The 27021-nt window shown below is 43.2% G+C and overlaps 1 pseudogene; it reads right to left on the reverse strand.

The window, feature by feature from the left end:
• Positions 1-86: 86 nt before the first annotated feature.
• On the reverse strand, positions 87-25558 carry LOC139337298 (ankyrin repeat and BTB/POZ domain-containing protein 3-B-like; annotated as a pseudogene).
• Positions 25559-27021: the final 1463 nt, after the last annotated feature.

Consider the following 27021-nt stretch of genomic DNA (forward strand, 5'->3'; position numbering starts at 1 on the left):
ATCTTTAATGGACTAATAAAGGTATATCTTATCTTATCTTATCTTATCTTATCTTAAAATGGATGGTCCTATAAGTCTTATTTTTCTCTTTCACTTGAAATGATCCATCACTCAGATACATCTCAATACAGCGCCATTTCTTTGATAAATATTCTCTGGCCCTGTGCTCAGAGAAGTCAAGAGATCAGGCGATGGATCCTTTGGAGGAAGACAGATGAATGGACTGAATGCGCATGGCCAGGGTTCTCTCCAGGTCGTGCAAGATGTCACAGCTGGGGTCATCTGGAGGTGTCGTACAGCAGCTGTTTGAATGGCTCCAACTCAATCAGGAGTACCATGTTCTTTAAGAAGTAACCCTCTATATAGGACGCCAAGTCTGGAGCATTAGGAAACTGTGTGTGTGTGGGGGGGGGGGCTTTTTTTTTTTTGGTTACACACTTTATGCACACATTTTCAAGATATTGCAGATAAACTTTCTTAATTTCTTAACTTTAATAAGAATTCAAATTACACACTTACTCTGGACACTTTTATCCAAAACATTCTAGTCTGTTTTTGCACCTTGGTGTGGTTGTATATCTCCACACATGTCTCAGTGTTGATGTTCTTGGAGCAGATGATCTCACAGTGCCTCTGCAGTGCTTCCAGCTGGAAGAATTTGGCAGCAGACAGAAGCTGGAAAAAATCAACTCAAATTATTGTTTAGAATTTGCTTTGTATTTGATAATAGACATTACTGTAGTATTTGAACATTGATATATCCATACTTATGGTTCCTAAAGTCTCAAAAAGCAGAACAGGAGTCAGAGCATTTAGCTATCAAGCTCCTCTCCTGTGGAACCATCTTCCAGTCTTTGTCCGGGAGGCAGACACTGTCTCTACATTTAAGAGTAGGCTTAAAACTTTCCTTTTTGATAAAGCTTATAGTTAGGGCTGGCTCAGGCTTGTCCTGGACCAGCCCCTAGTTATGCTGCTATAGGATTAGACTGTCGGGGGACATCCAAAGATACACCGAGCTCCTCCGTCCTTCTGTCCCTCTCCATCCGCACGCTCTCATGTCCTACCACGGCGTGTTACTAACTTAGCTCCTTCCCCGGAGTCTCTGTGCTTTGTCGTCTTGCAGGTTCCCATGGACAGTGGCTGAATCTGGATTGTGGATTTCAGCTGCGTCTCCTGCCTTGGCCCTGCCTGACATCCACTGCAACTGCTACTGCTGTTATTACATCCACTGTCACTGTTACTGTGACTGCATGTCTGTCTCTCTGTCTCTCTCTCTCTCTCTGACTGCTTTTCTTTCTGTCTGTCTGTCTGTCTGTCTGTCTGTCTGTCTGTCTGTCTGTCTGTCTGTCTCACTCTCTCTCTCTTGCTCTTCCTCTCTCACCCAACCGGTCGAGGCAGATGGCCGCCCACCCAGAGTCTGGTTCTGCTCGAGGTTTCTGCCTGTTAAAAGGAAGTTTTTCCTCGCCACTGTCGCCAAGTGCTTGCTCATGGGGGGATTGTTGGTTTCTTTGTAGATAAAAGAGCTTGGTCTGTACCAGCTCTATATGGAAAGTGTCCTGAGACAACTTCTGTTGTGATTTGGCGCTATACAAATAAAATTGAATTGAATTGAATTGAATTGAATTGATATATCCATAGATGACCTTGAGATTCTAAATTTGTTCATAGTTAAAAGGTTTGTTTTCAGTGTAAGCTTTATAGTACAAAATACAGCTGGCAGTGAAAGCTGTAATAATGCCCTAACCTCCATAATATCAGTATTCCTGATGTGCAGAGCCTCTGTTCCTCCACAATAGAGATACTGCATAACTAACTGAAAAGAAGAAACACATGTTGCACAGCTCCCAAACAAGAATAAATAAAAAATATAATATGAATTTATGAAGGAACCAGTATGTGGTTCAAGTGTCATGCAAAAAATCTCACCTGAAAAATATGATATTTGACATTGCTGATTTCAATGCATGTGTTTTCACCGCAAGGTCTGTTTGCTAGAACAGTTTTAAACCTTGGGAGAGAAGGTCAAGAGACAGAGCAAGAAAAACATAAAAAGAGAAATCACAGGAAAGATCTGCCATTTTGGTAATTTATTAATGTTTTTAACACTGTGAATAGCATGGAGGAAAGCAAAATAAGCCTCTAATTACTACACAGTAATGAGTTTCAGTTGAGTTGAGTTGCAGTCGGGGTGGGGAACTGCTAACATCAACTGGGGATATTGTCGGGCAGTGGAAGGAATACTTTGAGGACCTCCTCAATCCCACCAACATGTATTCCTCAGGCGCTGAAGTCACCAAGGTAGTTAGGCAACTCTGCAGCGGTTGAGCCCCGGGGGTGGATGACATCCACCCTGAGTATCTCAAGGCTGTGAATGTTGTGGGGCTGTCCTGGCTGAAATGCCTCTGCAACATTGTGGTCATCATATGAAATCACATACCGATGGCACAGCATCGGGAGCAGTTTTTAGGTTCAGTATCTTGGACAAGGATACTTCGGCAGGTGGACTGCCGAGGCCAGGGATCGAACCACCGACCTCCTGATCGGTGGACAACTGCTCTACCTCCTGAGCCACAGCCGAGGAGAGTCTAGTTGATAGTTGAACCACAGATCAAGGAGGAGCAATGTGGTTTTCGCCCCAGCTGTGGAACTGTGAACCAGCTCTATACCCTCGCTAGGCTGCTGGAGGGAGTTTGGAAGTTTGCCAAACCAGTCCACTTGTGTTTTGTGGATCTGGTACCAACAGAGTTTGAGTCTGGCCCGCGTAGTAAGTTGGACCTATTCCCGGTGAGGGTTGGGCTCTGCCAAGGCTGCCCCTTTTCACCGGTTCTGTTCATAACTTTAACAGACAGAATTTCTAGGCGGAGCTGAGTGGTGGAAGTTGTTGGGTTTGGTAACCAGAGGATCTCGTCTCTGCTTTTTACAGATGATGTGCTCCTCTTGGCATCATCGAATCACGACATCTTGCTGGGACGGTTCGCAGCCGAGTGTGAAGAGGCTGGGATGAAAATCAGCACCTCCAAGTCTGAGGCCATGGTCCTCAGCTGAAAAGGGTGGATTGCCTGCTCCGGGTCAGAGAGGAGGTCCTCCCCCAAGTGGAGGAGTGTAAGTATCTTGGAGTCTTGAGGTCAGCAGGAGGATTGGGGTGGTGGCTGCAGTGATGCAGGTGCTCAAACAGTCCATTGTGGTCGACTGGCCTGGGAATGCTTATCCTGATCCTGCAGGAAGAGCTGGTGGAAGAAGCTAAGGAGAGGTTGTCTGCCCCCATGACCCGGGCCCATGAAAAGTGGAAGACGACGAGTACGAGTATATTAAAATGTTTTTGAAAGCCAATGTTCCAGTAAGTGTACCTGTTGGAAGCTGTGAAGAGCAGGACTTGCATAAAAAGGCTTCCCCTCCACCAAAAAGGACACATCTGACATCTCCTTGTTGTTCAGGAAGTGCAGACCTGAAAGATGATAAAATAATGAGGTCATAAAAATGAGGTGTACAATTTAGCCTTGCTGGCCATTCTTCATCATTTCTGCTACTTGTTTTTTTGGACAATTACTATTCCAATCTCAAAACACTAGATGGCAGTATGTACATTTGCATTTCTTTTGGGTAGCACGGTGGAACAAGTGGTAACACTGTTGCCTCACAGCTAGAAGATCCCCGGTTAGAATCCCATTGTGGGCGCTGGTGGCGTGTCCTCCACCATGCTTTGGTGCCTGCTGCTCGAGGAAAAAGGGGCCTTTCTGTGTGAAGTTTGCATGTTCTCCCCGTGTTCACTCGGGGTTTCCTCCGTAATAACCCCCACTAAAAACATGCAAGAGCTCACCTGAGATCACCACCTGACCAATGGTGACAAAGAAGTACAGGTCCCCGGGCGCGGGCGTCAGCGTTGCCTGGCAGCTGGCAGCCCACTGCTCCTGGTCTGCCGCGGAGGATCGACAGATCGAGGATGGGTCAAATGCGGAAAAAACTAATTTCACGGAAAGCATGGCGTGTAGTGCAACTAACACCTTGTGTAATGTGATTAATAAAGTATGTTTCTTCTTTCTTCTTCTTCTTCTTCTTCTTCTTCTTTCCACTAGACATTCTCTGCAGTATCAGCCAACTAGAGAAAATAAACTAATGCTTTCATGCTGCCTTAATGCTGTGTTTACACATAGTTAAATTTTACAAAAACAAAGCTAAAAAGACAGGCCCTCACCCAAGCGTGATGACTGTTTCCTCTTGATCTCTGCCAGTTTAGGGATGGGGTAAGGGCCATAACACTGGGTCAAAATTGCTGACTGATAACCTCATTCTGACAAAAAAAAAAAGACAAAGCATTAGAGGATGATGAAAGGTGCTTGGCTAGGCAGTGCTCATCCAACATCCAGAAATTAATGTTTTGCAAGAACACAAAAACTTACTGCAATGATCCTCTCCTATACAAACATCCCCAACACTATTACCAGCACAGTGAGAGAATGAAACATCTGAAGCCATCAATCACACTCAGCATTCACGTTGTTCAAGCAATTGTTCTATAAGTTACATATATACACAAATGGATATGTCACACCTTTCACAGACAGGGGATCAGGTGAATATCAGACTTATTTTTTACGCCCTCTGTTCCTTGGAAATTACTGTAATGGGGAACACCATGTCAAGTGAGCTACAGTTGTAGTGCTTTCCACTTGTCTTTGTGTAGTGCTAAAAGTGAAGGAGGAGGGTGGACAGTGTCATTCAACTGCAGCTTACTGAAGTATGATGCCAACAAACAGCATTAACAGCCACATATTCCACCTGGAACAAATTTGCATGTCTATAACATCCCCCTCATTCACTCGCCAGATAAAATGTGTGACAGTGTGTGACAAATGGAACTGAACTGAACTGAACTGAACTGGTCTGATTGGTGGAAACGTTCCTTAAAGTGCTGAACAAAGGATTCGATGGGCCGAGGCAGGCTGTCTGTCAGTGGAAAGATGAACAGCCCCTACTTTGATGTTGCTGATCCTCATGGTAGAGAAAACAGTGCCAGGGGTCCCAGGGCCAACGGCCCACAGTGGGATGGGGTCACTGGCCCCACCATATATCAACCAATACAGTGATAAGGACTGAAGAGGCCTTCACATGATAAGAAATTTGCTCTTTGCTCACCGCCAGGTAGGGCGCAGAGGCGCTGAGGCCTTGCAGTAGCGTAGTAGTAGTAGTAGTAGTGTCATGTGTCACTCTGGTGCTTTGATTCTCAGCAGTAACCCCTTTTCTCTCTCTCCCTCTGCTCCTAGACTGAGTGCACGGATCAGCATCAGCTCGGCAGCAGGGTTGATTTGATTCACCTGTGTCTCATCCTGCAATCAAGCTGGCTACTTAAGCCGGCTCCAAACTTGCCTCTGTGCCAGAGTATTGCGTATTGCTTCTCTCATGTGCCCTGCTCTCGAGCTTTGTTCCTGCCTCACGACGTTTTGCTCCAGTCTCTCTAGATTTTCTTTGTACTTTGTCTTTCTCCAGTTTGAGCATTCTCCTGGACGTTTTTCGGTTGTTTGTAAGTAATTTGTCTTGTGTTTTATCTGACTTTATTTGCTACTTTTTTCCCTTTAAGGTGATTTTCAGTTGGTTGTCCTCAGATCGAGCGTTTTCCCTTTATGGTGATTTTTTGTTCCTCGGATCGAGTGTTTTCCCTTTATGGTGATTTTTTGTTGTTACTTTTGGAAAATAAACTTGTTCTTTTGTACTCTGCATTTGGGTCCTGGCAAATCCCTTGCACGAACCGTGACAAGTAGTCGCTATTCCAGACGCAGTAGTCATTTTAAAGGCCCCTACACATGATCAGCAGTAAAAACGCTTTGTGACGGCTGTCCCATTAATGTTTTCCTATGGAGAGAGCGCTGGTGTCCGACTAAGCAGCACCGCGACCCTCGGTGTGGCACACCGCTCGGATCTGCCACTTACCGCTGTGCTCAAAATTCAGATTACTTGAACTTTAACCTCGTTTGCCGCTGACCTTTCAAAGCGCAACCAATGAGATAACAGCTCTAGGCAGCGTTTACGAACTACCGTTGAGCTAAATACAATGCTAACGTTAGCTTAGCTGTTTGTGTACGTTCGCTATTCCAGGCAGACACAGCGACTACTGCGTCTGCCTGGAATAGCGACTACTACTACTACTACGCTACTGCAAGGGGCCTTAAGGGTGTTTGTGTGTGAGAGAGGAAATGCTGTAGGTATGGGATTGCACATGCATGTGAGCCTCTGTAGGTCTGCTTGTGTGTCATTTATGTGTTTGTGCATGCGTGTGTGTCTGCGTGTGCCTGTGTGCGTGCATGTGTGTGTATGTGTGAGGGTTTGTGTATGTGTAACCACTACTTGGAAAAAATAGATTAACCAATGGTTCATAAGTAGCTACATAAGTTTCTCACACACAGGCCCGATAAGGAGGATGATAAGCAAAACACAAATGCACTTTAGTTAGAACAGAATAGAGAACACATTTATTACATTCAACACAATAATGAAAAAAATCAATAACCCCAACATAATTGTCTTTTTTTTCCTTTTCCAGTTCAGTTCTGTTAAGTCAGGTCAGTATGTTTTTCTTATAGTCAGATCTCAGTTCAGTTAGGGGCCCCCTTTTTAGTCTTTTATTTTCGCTCAAGCTTATCTGTCTCTTTGAGTGGAAATCCAGCGCATCCCAGGACACCATTGGATTTTCTCCCTCCACATGCGACAGCAGAGATCCTCGCCGAACCTCCCGCTCGCTGGGAAATCTTCGTGGCCGTCCTCGTCAGAGAGCAACACACACAAAAAAACCAACCTGCATACCATATAAATTAACCTTAGTTAATATCAAATTGTCTCTCTCAGTATGCAAGTGAATCTGGAAATCTTATTTCTAAATTACTTCTCCATACTCACTGCTGGCTACATGTTCATATACACAAACAACATGCCCATAATTAAAAAGCATTTCTTGAACAATATTGTCCACCAGCAGCAGTAACTTACATTACAAAACACTTTACAGTGCCCGTTGTCTTAGTCACACACATTTCTCCGATTGGTTTTTTTTCCCGATGCTCACACACGTGTTAAGCTAGCGGTAGCTAGCGCTAACTAAGAAGAACAATTCAACACTCACCGGAGAGTTTAAAGACTTAAACACTAATCCTCCTCTCTTGCTTCGGCAACCAAACGTCCCAAAAAACAAGTAAGTATCTCTCGAACAATACAGAACCGTCTAAAAAAATCACTTTTCTCTTCTTTTTTTCTCCTCCCGTAGCTTTGTATACATACTCCGACTCCGTCGTCTTCTTCTACTGTGTACCACTACGTACGATCCTACTCCTTCTGTCTCCCGCTGAGCTACTGAACAAAGCTTATTCTATGGCGTCTACCGCCCCCCTTTGGATTTCCAGTGAAAAACCACTCACACAAACATTTCAACTGTAACCGAACATCTATAAAACACAAATGTAAACACACAAAAAAATAAATGGAAATGTAACTATAACTGTACAAATGAAATGAACAAATGAGTTTAACAATAAAATAAATCATGTTGAATTCATGGGGGTTACATATGCACTGCAGTGCTTTTTGTCATATTAGCAATGACAGCAAAGCTCACATTGCTGGCAGGGCAGTACTAAGCCAACACACAAACAGAAGTCGGGACAATGATGAAATCTAATTTGACTAAGGGAATCATGAGCTTAAGTAATGAGACGGGACCCCTGATCTAATGAGCATGTCATAAATCATTATCATTTCAAGTAATTGCTATTGAGCAGGCCTCTGGTACTCTGTCAGTCTCTCTAAGCTGAGCTATGACCTGACTACCTAATGACAATCATGCAAAAAAAGAGATAAACTCAGTAAACAGAGCAGACAGATTTGAAAATATAAAAGAACATTTTACAGATAGAGATCAAAAAGTAGTTTTGGAAGTTCTACTGAATCTATAACAATGTGACATACGAAGTGGCACCTCAAATAACAATTCAAAGTGATTTAACAGGTGAAAGAGACTGTGTAGTACCTTGCTGGCTCTGAGGATCTGGAACATGAGAGACAGGCCGTGTGTGATGAGCTCTTCAGTGTACTCCTCTTCCTCAATGCAGCTGAACTCTTTCAGAAGACCCTGGATCAGAGGTCGGCGATGCTGATGGAAACATGTGCGCAAAGACTCCAGCCAAGTGTGCAAAGTCCATGGAACCCTTAGGAAATAGGTATGGATGTAAACACGCATGAAGCATATCAAATACACATATAAACATATAAAAAGAAAGTACAAATGTGTGATACTGTACAAAATGCATGCGCATATTTTAGGGAGTGTTTACAGAAGCAAACCGAGCCTCCGTATATCCATGGTGATACCGACATGCCCATGTTCTGAACAATGGTACATGGCTTCTTTCAGGGCTTTAAGTTTGGCCTCCCCAGATCGAATCAGATCCATCTGTGACAGACTTCTACTTTGCAGCTCCAAACCTTCTGCCAGAATCTCTTCCAGGGATATGACATCACCTGTACCACTCTCTGTATGGGACAACAGCTTAGGAAACACATTTCTTGAAGAATAAAAGTACAGAAACAAAAAAGAAATTTAATTTCATTGATCTGCACAGGACTCTATTAAATTGCTTTGCATTGCTTTAGTTTGTGTGTCCTGTCCAGCATGTGTTTTTGTCCAGTTTAAAGGGGAAACAGGTGCATTTATATTGTAATAGATAATTCTGTGTAGCAAGATGTGGTCATTACTGAGGACAATCTGAAATTAACTCACAGCTTTGATTGTTATTGTTGCATAAAGCTCAGTTTTAATTAACAAGTATGTCTAAATAAATACATGCTTAGTACACATCATTGTGAGTTGTACTAAAATTATATTTAAATTTCTGTAGTGCAATTACAGACAAACACTTTTTTGCATTTCTTTGATTCTCCATGTGGATTACAACAGTAATTTAAACAGTTAATCTCCACCAACTCCAATTGTTCAGTGTTTACGTATTATTTACACTACTACTTGCAATACTGCACAATACTGTTTTACATTTATTTATCACTTGCAACTTGCGCATATTTTTTTCTGGTATATAATTTATAGCTCTGACTCTATCTCTCTTGTTCTTTTGTGTTTTCTGGTTTTGATGTTTGTGGGTCTGATTTTATATTTGTGGGTTTTTCCTCCTGTGGAGAGATTTTGGTTTATTGTTCCTTTTATTACTTAATAAAAAACGTTTAATGGCTACCTGTGATTTCGTCCTCTGTGCCTTGGCATTAGAGTAATTTTCTGGTAAAGGGGTCTCCAGACCTAACAATTTTATGTTTACATTTAACCTGCTGCCGCAACAAAAGAATTTCCCAAATTGGGATCAGTAAAGTAAAGTCTAAGTCTAATGTCTTTATAGAAAAGTTTTATGTTCCTGTCACCATTTTATCTGTCAGTTTGTGAAAAATTGATAAAAAGTCAGCCATTGAGTATTCATGTGATAGGCCATGTTCACGGACCATGTCCATTCTTTTACGTATTAACATTTCTGAAAATATACTGTAGCTGCCCAACCAAATACACTGGTGTTGTGTACCAGCTTTGGTAGAAACGGCACAACAAAAACTCATAGGGAAATATTTGCACTAAATTGAATGTGAACAAAGGTTGAGGAAATTCATGGACGTCCTCTTTTTCAGATTGTGTTTGTGCATAAACAAGATTATGTGCTAAATACACTATGTAGTCATGAGTGAACATGAATGTGTGTATGTGCATGTCTCTGTGTGCACAGCCTCCAATACCTGTGTCCGTGAGCTGCTGCCAGACTGTAGGAATTCATGTATCCCTGTGGCGTGGTGGAGATGCCATTACTGTACACGGTTCCCACCATGGGGTCTGCCCCATGCTCCAGCAGCAAGCTCACCAGTTCAAGTTACCTGTGCATGAAAAACAATTGTCAGAGAGACAAGATATAAGCAGGTATACATTTGATCATTATTCTGCCTGTATGCCTCACGGGTTATTGACTAGTTATAGAAAGCCTGCTGCTGTTGTCTGTGTGCTACAATACAGTTGGACAGGAGGCTGGGGATAGTAGTCACACTGCGTCTCTGTACCTGCAGCAGCAGCCAGTTGCAGTGGGGTCTCTGTGTAGTTCTCCATACTGTCCTGCAGTGACCCCTCCACATTGGCTTTGGCATCCAGCAGCAGCTGCAAAGGAGATTGGTTGGTGACATCGAGGGGCATAAAAGAAATAGTTTAAAATGTTGGGAAATATACTTATTTGCTCTTTTGATGAGAGTTAGATGAAAAGATTCATACCACTGAAATTAGTGAAATTACTTATATTTAATGACAAAAGGTATTGATTCAGGACGGCACGGTGGAGCAGCAGGTAGTGCGTGTGCCTCACAGCAAGAAGGTTGCTGGTTTGATCCCTGGGCGGGGCCTTTCTGTGTGAAGTTTGCATGTTCCAGCCAGCTCCCTGCCTCCACTGCCTGCTAATCTTTTTTGTCTTGAAATCGTTAAAACTGTTTCCAAAACCATTTTCCATTAGACCTTTATGATTCAAAATCCAATGGACAGATCACTTAGAGGACAAACTGAATGAGTTAAATGCGTTTACTAACAATTAGACCGCTTTGTTTCCACTTTCCACTCATTAAATGCAGTCTGATCCATTTGTTCAAAACTGCAAATTAACTAGGCCATGTTGTCCAGACCTAAAGACTCACTGGGGAAAAATGAAAATAAGAAGAGACAGGAGAAAACTCATAGCAGAGACCCACCATCATCATCACCACCAAGAAGCTTTGATGACAAAAATGACAACCATGAACTGGACCATTACGAGAGGTCATGATGAAAGAACCACAGGTGAGGAAGGATGTCACTACCTGCACCACAGGCACATGTCCATGTAACACAGCAAAAGTGAGGGGTGTCCCCTGCAGTGTTTCAGGAAAGACTGAGGGGTGCTTGTGCACTGAGTTGGGAACCTGGGGAAGGGACACAGGTGTGTTGAATAGGTGGGAGGGAGAAAGGTGAAGGAGAGAGATATGAGGCATTAAAACTACCACGTGGCCTACTGAGCACAAGACAAGTAGCTGTGGATGTTACGGCCAGACAATGGAAACCAGGACCCAGGAGCAGAGTTCAACAAAAAGTAATTTATTTACAAAGTGACAACAGAAAATCAGTTCAGAAGAACGACTACCAAAAAACAAAGTAGCAACAGAAATACTCACGACAAAGTACCAACTAAAAACTCCAAACTGAAAATCACCTTTGATAGGGAAAAAGCCAGGACAACATGCAACAAAAAGACAATCAGTATAAACTAATAACTCGAGAGAGAAATACACTGAGGTTAGCTCGTGACGAGAGGCGGATGATCTCTAGCTGCGTAGCATGTGCAGGAAGCATAGAGGATAATCTGGCACTGGGGACTTGTGAGAGGGTGGCTTATGAAGCCAGATGATTAGGCAGAAACAAGCTGCAGGTGTGCCAGAAGAATCAGCGCTCCTGGAGATCGCTCCGCCCCTCGTCACTCGCACTACCGGAGGGAGAGAGAGAGAGAGAGTGTCAGTGTGAGCAAAACCAAAAACATACAACAGAAAACAGGGCCACAACAGTGGAGGGGGAGAGTGATACAGGAAGCTCGACAGGAGACAATACAGTAATTAACAAGGAACCCTGGGGCTGCAGAGGACATTCTGTGTCTGTGTGTGCCTTCTAATGAACACATTGGATTGATCTGTGTAGTTAGTCCTAATGGTTTCACTCTGGGGCTGCACGGTGGCACAGCAGGTAGTGCGCGTGCCTCACAGCAAGAAGGTTGCCGGTTTGATCCCCAGGTCAGGCGGGGCCTTTCTGTGTGAAGTTTGCATGTTCTTCCCGTGCATGCGTGGGTTCTCTCCGGGTACTCCGGCTTCCTCCCACAGACCAAAAACATGCTCATTAGGTTAATTGATGACTCTAAATTGTCCGTAGGTGTGAGTGTGAGTGTGAATGTTTGTTTGTCCTTGTATGTGGCCCTGCAATCGGCTGGCGACCGGTTCAGGGTGTACCCAGCCTCTTGCCCATTGTAGCTGGGATAGGCTCCAGTCCCCCGCAACCCCGAAAGGGATAGGTGGTATAGATAATGGATGGATGGATGGATGGTTTCACTCTGATTTTTCCACCCTCCACTGTGTGTTGCTGTGACAGGGCTCTGACTTGGCCTCTCTAGGACTAATTTCTCTGGTCAGGCTGCAATGAAAAACTATGACCCAAATGAAAGCATGACACACATGAGACTCAGTCACATTAACAAAGTATCAAGGCACATAGCTTTAATAGTACTTTTAATGAGTGAAACAACAAGATGCATTTTGTGTTCTTTAAGGTACTGTAGCTATACTGTCACTGGAAATAAAAGCTGGTCACAGTTTTCCCCTCTAACAATTCCTGTATCTCTTTAGCAGTAAGATGAACACTGGATTTTGTTTTGTGCGACTTTTCCAACATTTGGAACCTGTAAGTAATTCATTGGTACCCGAGGTGGCCCAGCTGTGGAATGAAACAAATTTGCACACCTACACACCAGTTTCAGAACAAGATACATAAAATGAATTAAAGCCCGTCTGTGTATTTTAGTTGACAGTGCTGTGTGCTTTTGCCAGGGTCACAAATGCAGTGGACTGCAAATCATCACAATGAACAAAGACCATGAGGACCATGAGATCATGAGCCCTGAACTGAACAAGCTCTCTGAAGTGTGAACAGATGCCACCTCGATTCTCTCTAAACTCTATGAGAAATTCAACTTGCTTAAAGTCCGGCAATCTTTATCAATTTTTTCCCAGACAGAGGAAAAATGACTCAGCAGCAGTCCTCGTTATGTTTCCCACTCTAAATACTCCAATGCAAGTCAGTTTCGCTGCTCAGACAATTAAAAATCTATTTGCACACTGTTAACATATCCTCTACTGTAGCAGGGCAGTCAGTGCCCCATGATTATCAGCTCTTATGCTTTCAGACACATGATTCGTTTTGTTGTGTTTCGTCCAATTAAACACCACACATAGTTTCAGTATTACAATATTGATGAATCACTTTAGAATTATCAACACAACATATTGCACAAAATTGTAGAATATTATATAGGTCAATACCTCTCACCTGTCATAAAAAAACACCCTTTGTTGGTATATACAATGCAGACATCTCCCATAATTAAAAAAAAAAAAAAAGTTCCAGTTCAATCCTGCCTTTGAAAATAAAAAAAACCCCGTAAAAACTACATCAGTACTGATCTCACTGTTAATATCAGCACCAGCAGCATGTGCACCATGGCCTTGTCTCCACGGACACAAGCGTACATCAGCGGGGTCATCCCCTTCACAAGCACAGATACAGAGAACAAGAGCAAACACATTATTTATGTTAAAGATATACTCCATTGTGACACCTAGTTATTTGAGCATAAGTCTTACAGTAAGGTAGTACAAAGCAAGGCTGAACTTTTGACTGCTCTTAACTTTTATTCTGGCCAGTTCCACTGCTGGCACCTTGAGTCTGATGAGAGTAATATTCTGTTATTGATCACTTTGAGATACCTTAAGAATCCACATCTTCTCTGGGCCATCAGAGATGTCAACAGACCTTGTCTGACAGAAACATTGAGGACAGTACTCTATATTTGAAGGTGTCTGTGTAGATTAGCTCTAAACTAAACATTGACTTTCCAATGGAAAATCAGGAGCTACCCTTTCAGTATTCCCCTTATGATTTACTGCACTGGAGGGGGAAGTTGTGATATAATGCAGAGCACCTGTAAAGCCACAGGAAAAATAGATGTCAGAATAAGCTTTAACATCCATGCCCACCTCTCTGCTCACAAGTCTGCATGGTGTTCAAAGGTGAAGGCGCCACAGTTTACCACGTAAACAAGATTTTTTTGTTACACAAGCTGTGTATGTGCATGTGTATCATTATAAATGTGTTTGCATATGCATTTTTTAATGTGTTGACTGTGTCTCTAACCTGCTCACTCATGCTGTTGATACCATCAGACCCCAGCAGGTTGACAGCCTGCTTCACCAGGTCTGTGCGTCCACAGCTGAGCATACGGAAGCCCAGTTGCTGCAGGAACTTTGCTTCAGTAGAGGTAGCAACCAGTTTCCTTGAGGAACAGAGGCAATCATCTGTCCTGAAGGGCAAGGCACACAAAGTGATTCACAGTGCAAGCAAGGCGGTTTTTTGATTTCTTGCTCATATTACTAATCTGTGAGTTTGTGCGTGTGTTTACGCGTGGGCCTGCTGGTGTTTTTATGTGTGGATGAAGAGGTTGGATGCACACACACTTGACAGCCTAGAGGCAAGCACACTGCTTACAGCTATACCAGAGCTGACAAGGTTCACAATCCACTCCAGGTAGTAGCAGTCTGGCAGCCTGCTGGACATCATCACTGTCCACAGAGAAGCTGCGTCTGTGCTCAGTGTGAACCATAGCCATACGTACCCACTCTATCAGAAGCGGCAGGATCATGAAAGGCCTGTAGGAGGAGGGAGAATCACATCTTCTGGCCATCAGAAACTCATGGTGAACTTCAGTCAGACTAAGTATGTAGTGTGCCTGGGCACTTGCAAGGAAAATCAACGTAATACAGAATTTGCGTATGTTTGCACACGTTTTGGAGATCTTGCCCAGTATAGGCAATGTTTGAGAATAGGATAAACTCTGTCTAGAAGAAGAAATCAAAGGCCCAAAACTATTATGTAGCAGAGAGATATTCCGATGCGAGAAAATCCAAACTGAGCAAGATCATGCATAAATTATAGACCATACATCACAGCAATAAAAATAACTTCTGTTTTATGCAGTCTGAGTCAAGTATGAAACTTTGTATCCACTATGTCTTGAATCACTACCTATTCTGCTGTATTATACAGACCTGACGTTTGATAGAGTAATGTTATAATACTGTACTGATACTGTTATGGCTCTGCTGGATACACTGAGGCCCATAGTGTGTTCTGTAACCACACATGATACATTTGTGTAATGCATTGTAAGGGTTTCTATATGCCTTTAAATGCATTGTGATGCTGAAACATGTCTTACCAACACAATGGTGTTTTCTATAAACATAATGGATGGAAAATGTGGTTGTTGCATGGCAATAGTCTGTCTGCATTCACCTGTTTGCACAGCGGCAACGCCACCTGCTCATTACGAGCGTTACGCATTCAAACACACTCACACTGATAGCATAGCATTGGGGGCAATTTTGGGGTTCAAAATCTTGCCCAAGTATACTTCAGCATGTGGCTAAGGACAGGGATCGAACTACTGACCTTCTGACAGGTGGACAACCACTCTACCTCCTGAGCCACAGCCTCCCATAAAGAATGGAAGTATGAATTAATTAAATAATTTCTCTTCCTGGCTTCCTGTCTATGTCACTCCTCTGCTCATCCTGCATTACAGCAGCCACGTGGAATCTGCATCAGAATATGTATCTTCATGCATATGGATGATGACAGATTTGGACCTTTTTACTGTCCTGACAGCCTATTATAGATTTAAAAACATACTTTCTTTACTTTAGCATATTAATGACCTGCCATAAATATATTATACACAGCATAACTAAACTCTCTATGCTTTGTAATTACAGAAAATACTATGATTAGACAAATCATTCCTTATGAGTGCTGGTGTAACACATTATGAAGGCTGATAATGAATATTATAAGCATTCCACATGTATAAATATACATATGGGTACATAAAAAAAATAAGATATGGGATTAAAAGAAAGGTTTACAGGTTAGTTATCCATTTTTAAACTAATCAGTTTAAAACAGCATATGTTGAATCTGACAATTTAATATTTTTTTAACAGTACATAGATTCTAATTATATAAACAGTATTCAGATGATAGCATGAAGAATTGTTTCATCAGAAAAATACGATTTTTGATACAGATTGTTTGCATGCTGCTTAAGAAATAAGATGGTGTTGTGTTTTGTCTAAACTGTCACATATCTAGGCTGTGTGTACTTGATCAAACATGGTATAATTGTGTGGGATTTACCATTCAATACATCACTTTACAAAGAATGTCTAATGCTTGCACTGTCCTTGACAACATGCATAGATCACAGTCCGACAGCTGCCAGATGATACTGTCCCACTATGCCAGTGGTCGTAATTTTAAATACTGCCTGAGTACATCTCTGTGCATGCTCACTCAGGGATGGAACCACTGACTTTTACCACCTCAGGGCAGTGGAAATTTACCCCAAGTGGTCAAGTTCTGACATATTTATCACTCTCTGAGTTAAAATGAGTTGAATCTGATATTCATCTTCCTTTTAGTTCTTTGTTTGATCTTCACCAACTCCTCTGAAAATATCTGACTCTTTACCTGCAAAATGCTCCATTATGTTTACAAGCTACTGGCTTACTTTGTCTCTTCAGTTCAGGTAGGGAACAGGGAGCTTTTTTGTTGTAAACAACCGCCTGCTTCATTTGCTCACAAACGCTCTGCAGAACTGAAGGGAACTGCAGATTCAGATAATAATCTGTGGATTTAATATTACAAATTACTATTATTATATCACTGTGATCCAGCTTGGTCATTCGAGCTGAGGTAGTGGCATAGCCATAATTTTTCAACTTTTGCGAAGTAGTGTGGGCCACTAATTTTTATTTTTATTATTATTATTTTTTTAATATTCCGATATATGCAGTAGGCCTACAGCAATTGTCCCAAAATAAAAAAACAACACGTGATTTTGTCACAGATCAGACGATTATGGCGAACAATAATGGGCTGCATTGATAAATAGATTATACTTTATTCATCTCCCGGGGGGAATTTAAGGCACGACATATATGTATGCATGTGATTTTAACACTGAACATAAAGACTGGCCAAATAGCTAGTCAAGACCATGGAGAAGAGAACCATATAAAGCAGCCTGAGCTAAATATGAGCAAAAACACGTATGCCAGACTAATGTTGTAGGCGATTGCGAGCACTTTGAAGTACATGTAACAAAAAAAAACAAAAAACAGTCGGACAGCCTGAACCCAAAACATGGATTCTGAAGGTACTACTCAAAATAACAAAACATAACAACTTCTGACCAGGAAGGTTATTGAGTTCAACAAACATTTCAGGGATGTTCAAATTGGTGTGTGTGTGTGTGTGTGTGTGTGTGTGGCTGAGTGTGAGAGCGTGTGTGTGTGTGTGTGTGTGTGTGTGTGTGTGTGTGTGCGTGTGTGTGTGTGTGTGTGTGTGAGAGAGAGAGAGAGAGAGAGAGAGAGAGAGAGAGAGAGAGAGAGAGAGAGAGAGATGAACTCGGAGCTAAATCCATCCCGATGACCACTGAATTTGGAAGAAAGCGGGAGAGGGAGAGAGAGCAAGCATTTGCATGAGGTTGTGGCGAGTCTTATTGTGACTCTCAACAGCTTGTTGACACCCGGGAAAATGTCCGGGTGTTCATCACCTCTATCAGGGACGCAAACTCATTCCCTAACGCAACCTTCCTTTCAAGTTAATGCCGGGCACTTCTGATAGGGTGGGGCAGCTATCAGTCATAGTGGCACTGGCCCATATTGGCCCTTATGTGCTACATCACTGAGCTGAGGTGTCTACAACCAGTTCTCATGTCTTACTGTATTTATGCTGGCCCATGACATTTCCTGTGCAAGCAGAGGATGCTGCTGGGCTGAGGAGGAAGATTATTTCACTGAAAAGAGTGCAACAGTAATTAAGGAGAAATAACTACCATGTAAAGCGAGATCAGCAGGTGTATGTAAAAAGAACTTTAAGCATTATTTCAATTTCAGTGACCATATACCAGCTCTGAGGACTCTTGGTTTTGGCCCAAAAGAGGACTGACAGACAGAAGTACAGCAGTGTAATAAGCTAAAAATACGCTGTAAAAACAGCCCTAAAATCCCTGCGGAACTTGTCCAGGACAAGCCTGAGCCAGCCCTAAGCCAACTCTTAAATGTAGAGACAGTGTCTGCCTCCCGGACAAAGACTGGAAGATGGTTCCACAGGAGAGCAGCTTGATAGCTAAATGCTCTGACTCCTGTTCTGCTTTTTGAGACTTTAGGAACCATAAGTAGACCTGCATTCTGGGAACGCAGTGTTCGAGTGGGGTATTAAGGTACTATGACCTCTTTAAGATAAGAAGGTGCCTGGCCATTTATGGCTTTGTAAATAAGGAGGAGAATTTTAAATTCTGCGTTCTGGAGCAACTGGAGAATATTCAGCAACGAATTTGGGCAGCCTGATAGTAAGGAATTGCAATAATACAGCCTGGAAGTTAAGAATGCATGGACTAGTTTTTCTGCATCATTTTGAGACAAAATATGCCTGATTTTTGCAATATTGCATAGGTGAAAAAAAGGCAGTCCTTGAAATTTGTTTTACATCGGAGTGAAAGGACATGTCCTGGTCAAAGATAACTCCATAAGTATTGTAGTCTAGTTAACTGACTGGTTTCTTCTGGCTTCATTGATAAATATAGCTGGGTATAATCTGCATAGCAATGAAAATTTATTGAGTGCTTCCTGATAATCTTACCTAAAGGAAGCATATATAAGGTGAATAGAATTGGTCCAAGCACAGAACCCTGCGGAACTCCAAAGCTGACTTTAGCGAGCACAGAGGAGTCATCATTAACGTGTACAAACTGAGAGCGATCTGACAAGTAGGATTTAAACCAGCATAGCACAGTTACCTTGCGCAGTTACCTTCATGCCAATGAAGTGTTCCAGTCTCTGCAATAGGATACCATGGTCAATGGTGTCAAATGCAGCACTAAGATCCATTAAGACTAGTACAGAGACAAATCCTTTATCAGATGCAATTAGAAGGTCATTTGTAACTTTAACCAGTGCTGTCTCTGTGCTCTGATGCACTCTAAATCCTGACTGGAAATAAATAAACTATAAACTATTATTGTTAAGAAAGTTGCACAGCTGATTGGCAACTGCTTTCTCAAGAGTTTTTGAGAGAAAGGGAAGGTTGGATATCGGTCTATAGTTGGCTAAAAACCCTGGATGAAGAGTAGGCTTTTTAGGTAGCGGTTCTATCACAGCTACTTTAAAGGACTGTGGTACGTAGCATGTTGAGAAAGACAGATTGATCATGTCTAAAGGCCCATTTATACCCTCCGGATCTGGACGAAATCTGTCCGTCCGTCCCACACGTTGCCTCCGTAGGGGGCCTTCATATCTCCGTCCGTTTTCAGCGTTTTGTCAGTGTGTCCTCTAGGGGGCAATGTCGAGTCATAAATTACAGAGCCGTTGTCATGGCTGCCGTTGCCTTGTCAACGCTTCTGTCAGCATATACCGGCATCAGTAATGGCGTCAGTAGAGGAGGTTATTATAATGACAGTACTGAGAAATAGGAAAAAAAGAAAAAATCAGAGGTCTGCGAGGCGGTGGCATGTAAGGCCACTGAATGAAGACCGATTTGTAAATGGAGAATTTTTCTCACTCGTGTTGGCCATGCGGGAAATGGATGAAGAAAGGCATTTCTCCTACTTTCGGATGTCCGCTGCAACTTTCGACCAGTTGCTTCACCAGTTCTCTTCTTCGTCGGTTTTTAGTTTGACTCATTTTGCTAATTTTGACTCTACACTGCCCCCACGACTTCCGGTGGTTTCGAGTGGTTTCGTCCGGAGAGCTCCGGATGGCTAAGCTCAGAGCTGACGGACAAACTGACGGATGAAACAGCCTCCGGATACGGACGACGTTCATAACTGTTATTTACGGAGGGTATAAATGGGCCTTAATACTGAAGAGTCAATTAAAGGTAATATGTCTTTAAACAGCTTAGTCAGGATGGGATCTAAAATACAGGTTGATGATTTTGATGATGAAATAATTGAAATTAGTTGTCGAAAGTCAACAGGAGTACAGCATTCTAAAACTGCAACAGGCTGAGTAACAGCTTCTACGGTTTCTGTGTTTGAAGGCAAAACAGTACCTGTTGACGGCAGGAGCCGATGAATTCTGTCTCTAATAGTTAGGATTTTATCATTAAGATCTAGAGCTAAAGGAATACATGGCTCAACAGAATTATGGCTCTCTGTGAATATGGCTACAGTGTTGAAGAGAAACCTGGGATTATTCTTATTTTCCTCTATTAGTGCAGAGTAATAGATACAAATACAAATAAATTGGCTGCACTGTTTTCCATTAATCATGAGAAAGAGTGAGAATAAGGTTTTCAAATGAGTTATAGTCGAGTTTCAGCTTAGGGTTGATTAAAAGGCTTGAGTGAAAAATGGCTGCAACTCCACCTCCTCTGCCGCTGCCTGTGAGTATTAATATGGCTCGGAGGAGTAGCTTCATTTAGGCTCACATACTCTTCAGGACACAGCCAGGTTTCAGTCAGACAAAATAAATCAATATTATGGTCTGATATTAACTCATTTACTAAAACAGCTTTAGAGGACAGAGATCTGATGTTAAGGAGTCCACATTTAATTCTCCTATCTTGTTGTACTATTGCAGAGGTTGTTTGAATTTTAATTAGATTCTTATGTTTAACTCCTCTTCTCTGTACTTTTGGTTTACTTAGTTTACGTGGTCAGGGGGCAGACACAGTCTCTATGGAGTGTTGGGTGGGTAACTGCTCTAATGGAGGCGCAGAGAAGCGTTTAGGACTGCAGCTCTGCCTCCTGGTCTCAGAGTTGTCAGGGGTTAGGTTCATAAATAAAATCGATCAGATTTCTAGAGATGAGAGCTGTTCCCTCCAAAGTGGGATGGATGCCGTCTCTCCTAATCCGACCAGGTCTTCCCCAGAAAGTCTGCCAATTATCAATGAGGCCCACACGTTTGCTGGACACCACCTCGACAGCCAGCGATTGAATGATGACATGCGGTTAAACATGTCATCACTGGTCAGATTTGGCAGGGGTCCAGAGAAAACTACGGAGTCCAACATATGCATATATGCATATACATTAGTATATGTATACACCGATTCCACATTAATTTTAGTGACCTCCGATTGGCGTAAGCGGGTGTCATTACCACCGATGTGAATAACAATCTTACTGATATTATTTACTATTAATTATTATTTATTTATGCTTATCCTTAGCCAGCAGTTTCAAATTTGATTCGACGTCGCCCGCTCTGGCCCCCAGCAGGCATTTGATTATGGTCGCTGGTGTCGCTAACTTCACGTTTCTCAAAATGGAGCTGCCAATAATCAGAGTTCGTTTCTCAGCGGGTGTGTCGCTGAGTGGGGAGAACCTGTTAGAAACATGAAGTGGTTGGTGGTGACCCGTGGGCTTCAGCTTGGGACTATGCTTCCTTCAAACAGTCACCCAGCCTCCCTGGTTTCCTGGCTGCTCGGGAGCTGTGGAGGGACGGCTAGCCGGAGCTACACTTGGTCGGTCCGCACCGGCTATGGGGGCCTGGCTATCTACAGCTAATGGTTTGGTTTCCATAGTGCAGAACTGAGCTTCCAATTCACTAAGCCTCACCTCCAACTCACCAAATAAACTACATTTATTACACGTACCATTATCACTAAAGGAAGCAGAGGAGTAGCTAAACATGTGACACACCAAGCAGGAGAGAGCTGGAGAGGGACAGAGAGAAGCCATCGCTAGCTGCTAGGCTAAGCTGGTGTAGCTAGCAGAGCAGACAAGCGCATAGACAAATGAAATTAACGGTCGCTAAATAAACAGACTTATGGGTGCTTGAGCAGAACTGATGTTACTTTAGAGCGCGGATAATAGGCCGCCGTAAAAAACACAGAGCAAATAACACTCGGAGCAGACAGAGCGATAAACGCATGCTACCACTAACGCAGCAACCGGAAACAGGAAGTGAGACAATACGCTTACCTCAGCACGTCCTGACAGAGAGTAGGAGTAGATATGGAGGAAGTGTCATGTATGTGTAGCGGGAGCTGGTTCCACAAGCGTGGAGCTGCAACAGCAAAGGCACGGTTGCCTTTCTGTTTGAGTCTGGAGCGGGGGATATGAAGAAGGCCCTTGTTGCAAGATCTTCGGGACCTAGGGGCTGAATGGGGGTGTAAAAGGTCAGAAATGTAGGATGGGGCCAGGCCATTGAGGGCTTTGTACACCATTAAAACAGTTTTAAAATGGATGCTGTAGTGTACTGGCAGACAGTGAAGGGATGCCAGAACAGGTGAGATATGATCCCGTTTTTTTGAATCAAGTCAATAGTCTAGCTGCTGCATTCTGGACCAGTTGGAAGTGTGATATGAGGGACTGGGGGAGACCAAGGTATAGGGAATTACATTAATCCAGCCGAGATGTAATAAAGGCATGAGTAACTTTTTCCAGATCCTGGTATTACAGTGAGGGTTTGATTTTGGAGATGATTCTGAGCTGATAGAAGCTGTTCTTACTTCTACTACAGATGAGATTTGTTTGTTGAAGCATAGGTCAGAATCAAAGACGACACCCAAATTCCTTGCTGAAGGTTTAATGAACGGCGTGAGACGATCAAGCTTGGTTGTGGTGAATTTATTGGCTTTCCATCCATCCATCTTCTATGCCGCTTATCTCTTTTGGGGTCGCGGGGGGGCCGGAGCCTATCTCGGCTGTCAACGGGCGAAAGGCGGGGTACACCCTGGACCAGTCGCCAGCTGATCACAGGGCACATACACGCAACCATTCACACTCACACTCACACCTAGGGGCAATGAGCATGTTTTTGGTCTGTGGGAGGAAGTCAGAGTACCCGGAGAGAACCCACACATGCACGGGAAGAACATGCAAACTTCACACAGAAAGGCCCGACCCGGGAATCGAACCTGCGACCTTCTTGCTGTGAGGCACGCGCACTACCTGCTGCGCCACCGTGCAGCCCGAAAGGATCATAATAATACATAATAATTACATTACCTAAAGGGAGCATCAGATGGTAATGTTTACTCATTGGTTCATGTCAGTAAGTATGACTTAACATTTAAAAACATGTTAAATTATATATATTTTGATATATAAGTCACACCTGACTATAAGTTGTAGGACCATCCAAACTATGAAAAAAAGTGCGACTTATACTCTGGCAAATTTGGTAAATCAATCTTATCTTAAATCAAGGCACCAGAAGCATTCTTGGATCTTGCTTGGTTTTTTTTTATCAAAACATTGAAAAACTCAGCAACAAAGTGGTAGAAAAGTAACTCACAGTCCATCAAAGACAGGACAAGGCAACTTTCCCTATGGTCAGATAAACTTAAGTATCAGATCAATCATCAACAGATTGAGAAGAAGTTGGGGCTTCTTTAACACCAAGGTCAGAAAAAGATGGTTAACCTACAGCAGCATAACACCACCACGAAGAAGCAAAACATTCTAGCCGCAGGTATCCCTGAGAAACAAATTAGAAATGAACAAACATAATGTGTGACTAACATGTTTTAACAACTTTTTTACACAAAACTCCCAGGTCAAGATAGTAACAGAGAGACAGTGTTGCAGAGAAGGATAGCATGACAGAGATAGAATAACTCATTCAATTAAAGATCACTTGCCAATGGCTTTTTTGTAGGAGGTTGTTAAATTTTGGTCATGGATGCAGTCTTGGAGAATTTTGGTTTGCGACACTGATAACAGTGTTGAAATACACTTTGGGTAAGTGAGGTGCAGGGCATAATAAAATGCCATGAGGTAGATCTGTTACGATCCCAGCTTCCTGTCTCTCCCTGTGTGTCTCCTCTCCCTTTTCCCTGTGTGTGTGTCTGTCTGTCTACCCCTGGATCCATGGCTGGGCAGCCCCTCACCTGCTGCCAGCTCCTCCCACTGCTACTCACCTGCAGTCACTCTCCCTGATCAGGGAGAGTATTCAAGGCATGGACCTGCTCCTCTCCTTTGCTGGATTATTCCTCATCCCCATGTCGAGTTCTGGTTGTTGGTCCGTAAGTACGAGTCTCTTTGTTTTCCTCTCTGGTTATCAAAAGTCATTATTTTGTCCTTCGTTTTTTCCAGCCTTTTACATGCTGTGTTTTTCTTTTTCAGTGCCTGTCTGCCGCTTCCACGCGTGCCTCGTGCCATACCCACTTCGTCGGTGCTCCCTTAGTTCGTCCACTCCGTTTGAGCACGTCTTTTGTTTTCTTCGTCCTCCACTCCGTTTGAGTGCGCCTTTTGTTTGTTTATCATTCCGCTCGTTGAGCGTGTTTTCTGTTCTTCGTTTTGTTAATAAATTTATTACTTGGTTTTACACAATCCCTGCCTCTGGTTCTGCATCTCTGCGTCCTAATACTCGGCGGCTGTATAGCCCTAACAAGATCAGTCCCTCATCAAACCTCTCTCTGTCGAAGGTGGTCACTGGTGTGTTTTCCATGGTGATCATCCAGTTCTCCTCAGACACAAGCAAGACAGGGTTCATTGGCGCAGGAAAGCATTAGGGTCTTCCAAAGTCTAGTTGACAAAAGTCAAAGATTAGAAAAACACCAGTAACACAATGTTACTTGAACAGACTCTGAATAATCAATCAATCAGAATTAATCAGAATTTCTCAACCAGGTCAACTAAAGTTAAAGAATTGTGCTGTATGCCTCATCAATCAGCCAAGGTGACAATGCGCCAAATGTGGACATTGCTGCAAAGAAGCTACAGATTCTAAAATGTTGTTTTACGAACATCTTCAACCCAGCAGCACAGAAGATACAATGATAATGTCAAGGTTGACACCCAGGATTAGTGACACCAAGTCAGTATCAGACCAAATGTCAAAATCTAATCAGTTAAACCTTGCACCAAATTTAAAGAAATTCCCTCATAGAGTTCCTGAGATAGCATGTTTACAAGATGGGGACAATGTTCAGGTCACGCTGACTTTAACATCTGACCTCCAAAATATAATCAGTTCAATGCTTGATATCATGTTCACAAGAAAGGGACAAACTTGAAGTCATAGTGACCTTGACCTTCGGCCCCCAAATTTAATCAGTAGATCATCAAGCCCGAGCAAACTTTGGTGCCAAATTTCAAGAAATTCCATCATGACGTTCTTGAGGTATTGCATTCACAAGAATGAGACAGCAAGCTGGGTTGTGGATGATAGCAGTTGGCAATTGACCAGTAAGTGTTTTCTGTCATTATTTCTGGCTCACACTAGGAGCTAGGCTGTTAGCAGACTTTGTTATTGTTGTTGTTGTGTCATTGTGTCGCTCTCTCTGAGTTTCGATTGTAGGGTCGGTTGACGCAGGCCACGCCCTCTATCTGTTGCTAGCCAGTGAAATGCTGAAGGGGTGGGTTCAGCCGTGGCAACAGGCTGTGAGGGGGCACAGGTGGCACTTCCTGTATTTAACACACACGCTGACTGGTGTCATCAGAGAGCAACGGGCGGTGCCTGATAAGGTTTCGACCATCAGCAACCAGTTGTCTGAGCCTGACCAACTCAGTAGGATACCACTAGCTAACAGAGCCTCACTCTCCTTATTTTCTTATGTCACAGAGGAGCAAGTCCCCAACCTTCTGCTCGGCTCTCGGCCCACTACCTGTCCACTGGACCCCATACCCTCTGACCTCCTGCAGGCCATCTCACCCACACTCATCCCTGCTGTCACCCACATGATTAACTCCTTACTTACAACAGGTGTGTTCCCCACTGCTTTTAAACAAGTCCAAGTAACCCCACTCGACCCAGCTCAGGTTGAAAATTACAGGCAGGTTTCACTCCTCTCTTTCCTTTCCAAGACACTTGAGCACACAATCTTTAATCAGGTCTCTGAATTCCTTTCTGATAACAACCTGGATGATCCCAGCCAATCTGGTTTCAAACGCAGACACTCTATGGAGACTGCGCTTTTATCTGTAGTGGTAACACTACGATCAGCTAGGGCTACTGGTCAATCCTCTGTTCTACTATTGCTCGACCTATCAGCTGCCTTTGACATGGTTAACCGCCAAATCCTCCTCTCCACACTCGCTGAGCTCGGCTTCTCAGGATCTGCTCTCCCACTGGTTTGAGTCCTACTTCTCAGGGACATTCTTTGCAGGGAGAACTGTCTAAATCCCACTGTTTGTCCACAGGGGTACCTCTAGGATCAGTGCTTGGACCCCTTCTGTTCTTAATATACACCACCGCACTTGGTGCAGTCATCCACTCACATGGCTCTCATACCATTCATATGCTGATGATACCCAGCTCCTCCTTTCATTCCCGCCAGATGACCCCACTGTCTCAGCACAGATATCGGCATGCCTCGCTGATATCTCGGCATTGAAGAAGGAGCAACATCTTCAGCATAACCTGTCATCCCAGCCGGTCCCTCTATACAACAACAGATCAGTATCCAGCTTGACTCAGCTCTGCTCACTCCCACAAAATCTGCCAGAAACTTGGATGTCATAATTGATGACCAGCTCACTTTTAAAGAGCATGTGACCTCTGTCACTCGGTCACGCCGATTTGCCCTGTACAACATCAGGAAGATCAGACCATACCTGTCTGAGCACGCAACACAAATCCTAGTACAAGCACTGGTACTATCACACCTCGACTATTATAATTCCTTACTGGCAGGGCTCCCAGCATGCTTGTTAAAACCTTTGCAGATGATACAGAATGCGGCAGCTTGCCTGGTATTTAACCAGCCCAAACGAGCACATGTCACTCCGCTTGAAAAGACTCCCTAGATCATGTGCTTTCTCAGTTCCTTTGTTTTCCAAATATGGTGAACCCAAAGGATACCTGCCACCTGACCACGCTCACCTTACCTGCTGGGTAAGGGGGCAGAGACTATAAATTGTTTGTCTCACCCTGCCATTCATCCTTTTGCACTCCCTGCCAGCCCTCCAGTACATCCACATATCCTGATGTGTGTCTTCAGCGTTAACGTGAGTGGTCAATTCATCATTTTGACTGTTATTTGTAGGCCTTTTGAGGTGGCTTTGCTGATATGTGCTCTGCTGCTCTGATTTCTTTGTTCCCAGACATGTGCCAGAAGCCATGTAAGAAGATTGTTTGTTGGTTGACCGTTTGACTGTTTAGTTGTGAATTGTATATTTACACATAGACTTATTTGTTTTTTTT

This window comes from Chaetodon trifascialis, chromosome 10, assembly GCF_039877785.1.
Source record: "Chaetodon trifascialis isolate fChaTrf1 chromosome 10, fChaTrf1.hap1, whole genome shotgun sequence".
Classification (NCBI taxonomy): domain Eukaryota; kingdom Metazoa; phylum Chordata; class Actinopteri; order Chaetodontiformes; family Chaetodontidae; genus Chaetodon; species Chaetodon trifascialis.